This window comes from Echinops telfairi, unplaced genomic scaffold, assembly GCF_000313985.2.
Source record: "Echinops telfairi isolate 266 unplaced genomic scaffold, ASM31398v2 ScPeMD7_9;HRSCAF=40, whole genome shotgun sequence".
Taxonomy (NCBI): Eukaryota; Metazoa; Chordata; class Mammalia; order Afrosoricida; family Tenrecidae; genus Echinops; species Echinops telfairi.
In genome coordinates, this window is record NW_022103906.1 from 65,513,293 (window position 1) to 65,523,624 (window position 10,332).

Consider the following 10,332-nt stretch of genomic DNA (forward strand, 5'->3'; position numbering starts at 1 on the left):
CCACCACTGGATCCACAAGACTTTCCACCCACTGGCCTGTGATCTTCCTGCATTCAGCATCATTACATGTGCTGTGATGTCTAAAAAGGAACTTCTGGACTCATCTCGACCATGGGAGCTAATATTGGACTTACGGAGCTAATCTGGACTGGGCTAGGATGTTTTCTCAATATACAATTTCGCTTTGATATAAAGTTTTTTCTTATACATTTATAAATGTCCCTGGATTTGTTTCTCTAGTCAACCTGACCTAACACAATTTGCTACACCAGAACTCTTTAGAGTATTGAAAATCAAGGATGTAACTTGAGGACTATCAGATCACTTGATTTTGAAAATGAGGTAATTTTAATTCTAATTTCAGGTCAAGGAAAACAGGCCTTTGAAACATAAAGGATTTTATGTTATTTTACACAAGCTAATAGTTCTCGCAACAGAGAAAATTATCTTATTTTTTATTATTTTATTATTTTGCCTTGGAAATTCTTATGAGAGTAATTGTGTAGTTTCTGAATATTTCCATTAAAAACATGCTACATCCAAGCCAATGTGCTCTTTTTTGGAGGCCTCCCCAAAGAGATGAGTGGAATCTCCAGGTCATGAATTAATTTGAGTAGTACCTCTATTACTTCTAACTCTCTATGAAATGTTCTCAAAATCAAATGAAACTCACTGCTGTAGCCAACTGCAACTTGGAGCTGCTGTTCATGGGATTGTTGAGAGTACAAATCTTCGCGGGAGCAGACAGTCTTCTCTTTCTCCCACAGAGTGACTGGGGGTTTGAATATCGGACCGTGCCTGACCCACAGTGTCACCAGGGCTCCATACTGGAAGGTTACACATACTCAAACTTTCTATCCAAATTATATATATATATATTGGGTAAGGCCTTTATCAGAGTTGAAGTAGCATGCCTCTCAGCAAGTATTGGGATTCAACTCATTTCTCCTAATGCTAAACAACTGCTTCTCAATGTGTCCTCTCCTCCCTCACCCCTGCCTTTGGCACACTTCGTAGACACTAAAGAAAACGTGATGGATGATACTAAGGCAAAAGAGATGTGGACATAAGTCTACATTTTAAATAGCAAGCCAAAAAGAAATTCGTTCATGTATTTTTTCCATGACATTTATTTTCAAAAGGCATAAGCAAACCGAAAATAGATTAAATTGTGGGAAAAAAAATAGTAAGAACATCATATAAATCAAGAAATAACTATTTCACATTTACCACATTTTTGATTAAAGATATATTTAGTTTCATAATGTAATGGATCTTTAAGTGGAATAACTCTGATTATTATAAGTCAGTTAATATAATACCTGCATGTGGGAGTAAAATAAAATGGAGAAGATTGCCAAGTGAAGAGGCAGAGGGGACACTGAGTCTAGCCAATATTCCAAGACTAAATAACCTCCACTTGCCATTGATTTGATTCTGACTCATAGAGATCCTATATAGGGTTCGCAGTGCTATAAAGTATTATGCAAGCATATAGCCTAAGCTTTCTCCCATGGAAAAGCTGTTGGCTTTGAAGCACTGACCTGTGGGTAATAATCCAAAGTTTATCTGTCAGTGACACCAGGGCTCCTTAAGTACTACATAGTGGAGAAATATTTAATTAGCTGAGTCTTATGGATAGGGGAAATTTATAATGGAATAGAATTGTAATTTTATATGTTCTACTTTTTTTATGGTACACCAGGGTCCTAGAATTGTTAGAGTGCAGCCCATTGTGTAGAACATGAGCATAATCTTGTCATTTAAAAATTATTGCTGAAATTTATAGTTGTATCTCTTATTTTATGACATATTTTCAGTCATGTCTGTGATTTATTTGATGCTTGTTCTGCCATATAATGTGAAATTATAACACCGTCCCTATGAGGAAATATAAAATTTTTATAACAATCTGCTCTACAGTAAGGTTTCTAAGAATGCACTGTGGTGACAGTAACTTCCTATAGCAGTTTTATGAACTCTATTGACTTAGATTTATGGTTAAATATAAAAATTCCCTTCTGAATAATTAACAGCTTATATAATACAAATTTCAAAACATTATGGCTTAAACTGTTTTATAAACCCAAATCTTTAAAACCCTGTTTCAAGACTGCCTCACTAAGATAGACTCTTTTCCACACTATCTCAGTTGCAACAGGCTTTTTAAAGTAGATGTCAGCCTTATTCACGTGGCACTTAAATTTAGATTGTCTTACACGGTGATCATAGTCCCCTACTCTTCATATTACTGCTCAAAGTTATGTTATTTAACTAAAAATCCAGGTTTATTAGACTAAATTAAACAATCTGCATTCCACTATTTTCAGAAGAAATAAAAGCAATTGACATCAACTGAATTCAGACTTTTGGTGACTTCATGTGGATCAGAGTAGAACTGTGCTTCCTAACATTTTCCTTTCCTCTTTTTAACATTTTTGTTGGGTTTCTTGGGGGGGGGGGCGTGTATAATTCACATACAATGTAATTAATTGACCCAAGCATATTGCGAAGAATTGTACAATTATTATCTCAATCTAATTTAGAACATTACCCTCTTTCTTGTACTCATTTTTATTAGCTCCCCATTTATCCACAGTCTCCCCTGCCAGACCCTCAAGAAACGTGTGTGATGGTGGCGGGGAGTGTGTGTGTGTGTGGGGGGGGGGTGTGTGGGTGTGGGTGTGTGTAAGAGGAAACTTTATATCAAAGAGCAATTGTACATTAAGAAAACATCCCATTCCAGTCCTGATCAAGTCCATAAATCAGATATAGCCCATATATCTGTTACCAGTCTATAAATTATTCTTCAGACTCACACAACACATGCAATGATGCCAAATGCAGGAAGAAAGATCACAGGCCAGTGGGTGGAAAGACTTGTGGATCCTGTGACAGTAGAAACATCTCAGTGCTGGCGTAGGTCTCCATTTGACTCCTCCAGCTCCAGGACTCTGGTTGCATCAGCATAGCTCCATGTGGCTTGTCATCATGAATGTCTCGCAGGGAGTCCAAGAAATTTTTAACCCACTTACTTTAGATATTTTCCTATCCTGGATTTTATATACAGAAAAATATATAAAATTTAAAAATAAATAATAGCTTTCTATACCTTGTTTTTGGAAGTAAATTATCAGGCCTTTCTTCTTAGGTGTTTCTGGGTAGACTTTAATTTCCAAATTTTTGGTTAATATCCAATATCCTGAAATAGTGGAGTGCAGACTAGTTATTTTTGCTACAATGGTTCTGTGCATTACTTATATATTCTTTTGGTGTTTTTCTCCATAATTCAGTGCTTTGCCCATAGAATCTTTTAATGTTGCTTTTTTTTTTTTTTGGTTCTTTCAATTTAAAATATGCTGAACTTGTTCATCCTTAGTGATTTTCTAACTCCAGACCTTTGCATATTTCATTATAATCTTTTTTCCTTTTCTCAACCTGCCCTTTGAAATTTTCTGAGATTTTCTGTTTAGCATATTGACTTTATCATTTCTTCCATCCGATTCAGCTATTCTACTTTGAAGAGTAAGTCTCAGCTTCTCTTCTGACATTCACATTGATCTTTTCTTTCTTTCCTGACCTTTTAATTACCTTTAGCTTTCTTCATGCATGATCTTCTTGATTTTATCCCATACCTGGCCATTTTTTCTGTAATTAGTGTTCAGCAAGTCAAATCTATTCTTCAGATATTTGCAAAATAAAGACGGACATACTTAAGGTCATGTTTTGGCTCTCATAGTCTTGATTCCATTTCTTCTACTGCAACTTGAACCTACATCTCATGAGTATCTTATGAATAGCAGGGAGAACGTGGCAAAGGATGACCCATTCCAAAAGAGAGCAGAGGAATTATATGGATATAAGAAAAACTAAATTTTAACACAAAATTATTTATAACTATGGTGGATTATATTATCACGCTGTTGTTAGGTGTCATTGAGTTAGTTTCTGTTGACCTTAAGCTCAACAGAATGAAACACTGCCTGGTATTGCATCAACAGCACAATTGTTCCTAAACTTGAGCCCATTGTTGCCACTACAGTGTCAATCTATCTCCTGAGTGACTTCCTCTTTTTCACTGCCTCTCTACCAAGCATGATCTCCTTCTCCAAGGACTAGTCTCTTCTGACAACATGTCTAACATATGTAAGACAAAATCTCACCATCTAAGGATTATTCTGGGCATACCTCTTTCAACATAGATTGGTTTATCTTTTTAGCATTCCATGGCATGATCAATATTTTTCTCCAGCACCACAATTCAAATGAAATCTTCTTTATTCCATGTCCACCTTTAACATGCACATGAGACCATTGAAATTATAAAGATGTAAATCAGGCTCACGTTGTTCCTCAAAGTGGCATTTTGCTTTTCAATACTCTGAGGAGGTCTTGTACAGCAGATTTATCAAATGAAACAAGTATTTTGATCCCTTGACTGCTGCATCCATAAGCATTGATTATGAATCTAAGTAAGACAGAGTCCTTAACAACTACAACCTTTCTTCCATTTATCATGATGTTACCTATTTTTCCAGTTGTGAGGATTTGGGTCTTCTTTAAATTGTATCCAAACTGAAGGCTGCAATCCTTGATCTTCATCAGGTGCTTCAAGCTCTCCTCAATTTCAGCACGCAAGGTTGTGTCACCATCATATTGTTGAGAATACTTCTGCTGATACTGATGCCACACTTTTTTTCATATAAGCCAGCTTCCCTAATGATTTTTCAGGCTACAGATTGAATAAATATGGTGAGAGGATACAACCCTGAAGCACTGAGGCACACCTTTCCTGATTTTAGAGCACGCAGAAGTACAGTGTGGACAAGAAGAAACAAATCTATCTCAAAGAAACTAGGATTGTGCATTGGGCTGCTAACCACAAGTTGAAACCACAAACTATACTTTCTGCAGGAGAAAGATGAGGTTTTCTACTCGGTAAAGATTTACAGTCTTGAAAACCCACAGGGGCAGTTCTACTTTGCCCTGTAAGATCTCTATGAGCCAGAATTGACTCAATGGCATTAAGTTTTGCTTATTTACTTGAGTCATGGAAGAAGTAGGGCCAGACTGTTTATTATAAATGAGAATAGTAAGACTCATTCTTACATATTTTAATTTCCAGTCCCTGAAAAACAGCATCATATTTAGTAAAGTAAAAGGTCAACAAAAAATAAGAAGATGCTCTAGCACAGTGGTTCTCAACCTGTGGGTTGTGACCCCTGTGGAGGTTGAACGACCCTTTCACAGGCATAGTCTAAGACCATTGGAAAATACATATTTCTGATGATCTTAGGAGCCAAGACACCGCTCCTCTATCCATCTCCAGGTAGGTCTGCCCACATACAGATGCACCCATACAAGTGCCTGGTGTGATGACTGTTACCAATGCTACACCATGCTTCAAGATAAAATTTCATTTATTTGTAATTAGAAATAAATATTTCATAATAGATAATTACATATTGTTTTGTGATGAATCACTATGCTTTCATTATGTTCAGTTTGTAACAATGGAAACACATCCTACATATCAGATATTTACATTATGATTCACAAGAGTAGCAAAATTACAGTTATGAAGTAGCAATAAAAATAATTTTATAGTTAGGGGGTCATCACAATATGAGAAACTGTATCAAAGGGTCATTGCATTAGGAAGGTTGAGAACCACTACTCTAGCAGATGGATTGACACAATGGTTGCAACAATGGTCTCAAGCATAACAAGTTTGAGGATGGTGTGGGATAGCAGCTATGACAAATGAAATAATAGCAATTCTAGGGATATGAATGAAAAGATCTAATATCCTAACTAGAAATTATTAATGTTAGGTAAAAGAAAAATACAACTATGCAGGGGCAGCGATTATTTAATGCAGTTTTCTTGTGAAAGCCTTTAACTCCCACCAAACAACTTTTTCCTGCATAAGTCTGGGGGGAGGAAGATATTGTTAGGATTCACCTATGGGAAATTGTGAACAGGATTCATTGCAATTTCATCCTGTTAGGTATAAAAGAAATCCTCTGAGAAGCAAGAGAGGACATTTTAGCTACCAGCAAGAACTAGGAGTGGAGCACATCCTTTGGACCCTAAAATCTCTGTGCAGCAAGTCTCTTTGATCCGGAAGATAGCTGTGACACCAGAGGAACAGTGGCAGAACCAGGAGTCACATTATGAAACCAAGGGGTGGAATTCTAGCTCAAAGAGTAAATAAAGTTGAAGACACTTGGGCAAGAGGCTGGCTTGTAAAGTGGGGTGGTACTGGGCATTTAATTGGGGGAGCTAGTTTGCTGATTCATAGAGGTGGTGCTGAATGCCTTAGTGTTGAGGCTTAACTGGCGTGAGAGCTCTTTGGGCATTTGTTGGAAGCCCTGAAAGAACTTTGTAATATGACCTGATGAACAACTCTATCCTGAGCATGTCTTCCTTGCATTGGAAACTGTTAACTGTGTAACACAGCCTTCAATCGGGAATACTGTCACTGACTTCCGGGTAGCCATTGGAATGATTAAATAATCTAGATAAAAAAGGTAGTGAATATGAACTACACAATCAAACAACTCAATCTAATAGATATTTCAGAGCTCTCCAACCTACATATAAAAAACATACATTCTTTTCCAATGCACACAGCATGTACTTGAAAATAGACCACATGCCAGGGCACCAAGTAAGCTTGAGAAAATTCAAACATGTAGAGGTCATTCAGACCACCTTCTCTGACCACAGTGTCACAAAGTTGGAAATTAACAGTAGAAAGAACAATAGCAAAAGTAGACAAACACCTGGACACTGAATAACACGCTTCTTTAAAACCAATGGCCACAAGCCCAAATTAGTGAGCAAAGGAAGAAGTTTCTAGAAACCTATGAGAATGACAGTACAACACACCAAAACCAATGGGAAACAGAAAGGCAGTTACCAGAGGCCACTTCATTGCAGTGAATGCACACATGAAAAAGAAGAGAAGTGTGGTCAACACATTAACTTAGCACCTCCCGCAGCCAGAACAGAGCCAAGAGCATAATCTTTCTAACAGCAAAAGAAAAGAAATCATAAATATTAGAGCAGAAGTAAATGAACTAGAAAGCTGACGAATGATGGAAAGACTCAACAGAGCAAAAAGTTGGTTCCTTGAAAGGATCAACAAAATCTCCAAATAGATAATAAACTTAACAAAGTAAAAGAGGGACCAGACATCATATCTAGAATTAGGGATAAAGCTCGGGAAGTCACAACAGACCCCAATGAAAAAAATAGTGAATTTTGCAGTACTATGAAAGACTGTACTCCAGCAATTTGGAGGGCATGGACAAATACCTGGAAAATCACTCTCTCCCCAAATTAATGCTTATGGATATTGTGTTAGTCTGGGTAGACTAGAGAAACAAATTCACAGAAACTCATATGTACATAAGAGAGTTTTATGTAAAAGTTAAGTGTAATTAAGAAAGCATCCTAAACCAGTCCAGTTTAAATCCATAAATCCGACATTAGCCATTATATCTGACACTGATTTACCAAGTCCTCCTCAAACTTGCAAAATGCACGCAATAATACTGACTGCAGGAGGAAAGCCAAATCAGTGTCAGTGTAAGCATCTCAACACTGGCAGGGCTCTCCACGTGGTTTCTCTAGCACCCAGAGTTGCATCAGGGTAGGTCCATGTGGCTTCTCCTCAGGTATGTCTCGCAGGAAGTGAGCCTTGCCAGCTGAGGCAAAGAACTAGCTAAGGCATTTGCACACTGGTCTGACCATCAGAGGACAAGAAAGGCAAGGCTCCCCAAGCCATTTATCTCACCACCCTTCAATTAATCCCACATGTGTTTATCTGTGAGGTTAGCACAATAAACCTTAACTATCACAGACATTAAGAACTTGAACAGACTCATAAGAAAAGAATAAATAGACAATGTCATCAAGAAACTCCCAACTAAAAAGAGCCCCTGTCCATATGGTTTCAGAGGAGATTTCTTCCAAGCATTCAGAGAAAAGTCGACACCAAGCCCACACAAACTTTTCCAGAATATAGGGATATTAAACACCCCAAATTGTTCTATAAAGCCAGCATAACCCTGATACCAAAACTGGGCAAAGACCCCACAAGGATAGAGAACTACAGACCAACATCTCTCAGGAACATAGATGCAAAAATTCTCATCATAATTCTGGCCAATAGAATCCAACAACGTATCAGAAAAATAATGTAACATGACCAAGTGGGATTCCTCCAGGAATGCAAGGATGGTCCCACATTAGAAAAACAATTAATATAATGCACCGCATCAACAAGAAAAAGGATAAGAACCTTATGATCATATCCGTTGATGAAGAAAAAAACCTTTGATAATATCCAACACGCATTCTTAATAAAGACTCAAGAAGGCAGAATTAGAAGGGAAAATCCTCAATGCAATAAAAGCCATATACCAAAAAACAAACAAACAAAAAAACAATAGTTAATATTAAACTCACTGGAGAAAAGCTGAAAACATTTCCACTGAACAAGAGAATACGACAAGCATGACCCTATCCCCACTTCCATTCAACATTGTGCTGGAAGTCCGAGCCCATGCCGTTTAAAAACTAAACAAAACAAAAAAACAGCAAGATTTCAAAGATGTGCAATTGGATAAAGAAAATGAGTGCAAATCTAGAAGCTGTATGGCAGGGAATACAGGGGCTAGCAGAATTAACAAAGGAAACACACTCCATGAAAGATAAAATAGATAAATGGGACCTATTAAAAATAAAACACTTATGTTTATCGAAAGATTTTATTAAAAGAGTAAAAAGAGAGCCCACAGATTGGGAAAAGCTATTGATGACATAATAGACAAAGGACTAATTAGTAAACTCTACAGAATTTTATAAGCTTACAACAGGAAAAAAACTAAAAGCCTTCTGAGAAGGTGAGCAAATGACCTAAACAGACAATTCAGAAAGGATGACACTCGATTGGCTAATAAACACATAAGGAAATGCTCCAGGTCATAAGCCATCCAGGAAATGCAAGGCAAAACAGTGAGATACCGCCTGACGCCCTTACTGTAGCCCAATAAAAGACAAAAAAAAACTGAGAACAACAAATGTTGGAGAGGGTGTGTTGAGATAGGAACTTCTATCCACTGCTGATGGACTTGTAAATACATACCGCTATGACGGGTGATATGGCGATATCTAAAACACAAGGAAATTGAACTACTACGTAACCAAGCAGTACCATTACTGGGAATATACCCCAAAGAATTAAGGAACAAACAGATCATGAACAGATGTTTGCTCCCCAATGTTCATCGCAGCACAGTTCACAATAGCATGAAGCTGGGAAACAGCCTAAATTTTCATTAATCAAAGGAAAGATTAAAAACTCTGGTACATACAAACAATGGGATACTATGTATCCCTGAAAAACATGGATGAAACCATGAAACACCTCAACTCCTGGAGAGATCTGGAAAACATTATGCTGAGTGAAGTTAGTCAAGCACAGAAGCAAATACTGTTACTCCACGGCAGTAGGAACAAACTCAAGCTTGCAGGGCAACCAGTCTTCTGGTGGAGGACCAGCCATTCTGGCAAAAAGCTGGACCAGTGCCAATGAACCACACATCATCTGCTCCAGGTAAGTATAGTGCAGGTCACTTGGTCGACTCAGAGCAGCTGGGATCAAATGGTATGGGGGAGGAGGGTGTCCTCTCTGCTGAGAAATAGCCATGTGGATCTGGGGTGAGTTCCCTGAAAAGGGAGGCTGCCTTGTCAGAGGGATGAGGCCTACTGATGGGAGGGCTGCTTAGGAGAAAGGAGAGGGAATAGTTAAGTTTGGGTGAATGTCTGTTGCGGGGAGGGGAGGGAGGGCTCACAGCCAGGTGGTGGGAGAAGAGACTGAGGATGCTCTTGGGACCATTAAGTAGGAAGGGTCTTTAGTGGCATGCAGTGGGAGGGTAAAATTGACCTAGGGCATCTGGGGGTATCCCAGGAACCCAGGTCGGGGGCTGCAGGAACAATGGGACACTGAATCCTGGATTTTCAGGGTGCATGGCCTGCTCCAGAGGCTGCATTGGTGAGACCCCCAACAGGGAACTTCACTGGGTGAACTGGACTCTACGCCAGACACACTTGTAACCTGAGGACTTAGTCCGGAAAATACACGCTGTCTGAAGTAAAAGACAGCTGTACCAAGAGTGGTGTGCTGTTGGTTGGCCAACAAACAAGGTCTGGGTACATCCATGTCCTGTAAGCTGTACTAAAAAGTGTATTATCTTGGCAATCCTGTGATGGCCATTCTGTTATATTCTTCTTATGCTAGTTTATATTAGAGTGTATCTT

The 10,332-nt window shown here is 38.4% G+C and overlaps 1 pseudogene; it reads right to left on the reverse strand.

Annotated features, from left to right (window-relative positions):
- LOC101638829 overlaps positions 1-3,643 on the reverse strand; it is a 9,433-nt pseudogene extending 5,790 nt beyond the window's left edge.
- Between the last annotated feature and the right edge of the window lie 6,689 nt (positions 3,644-10,332).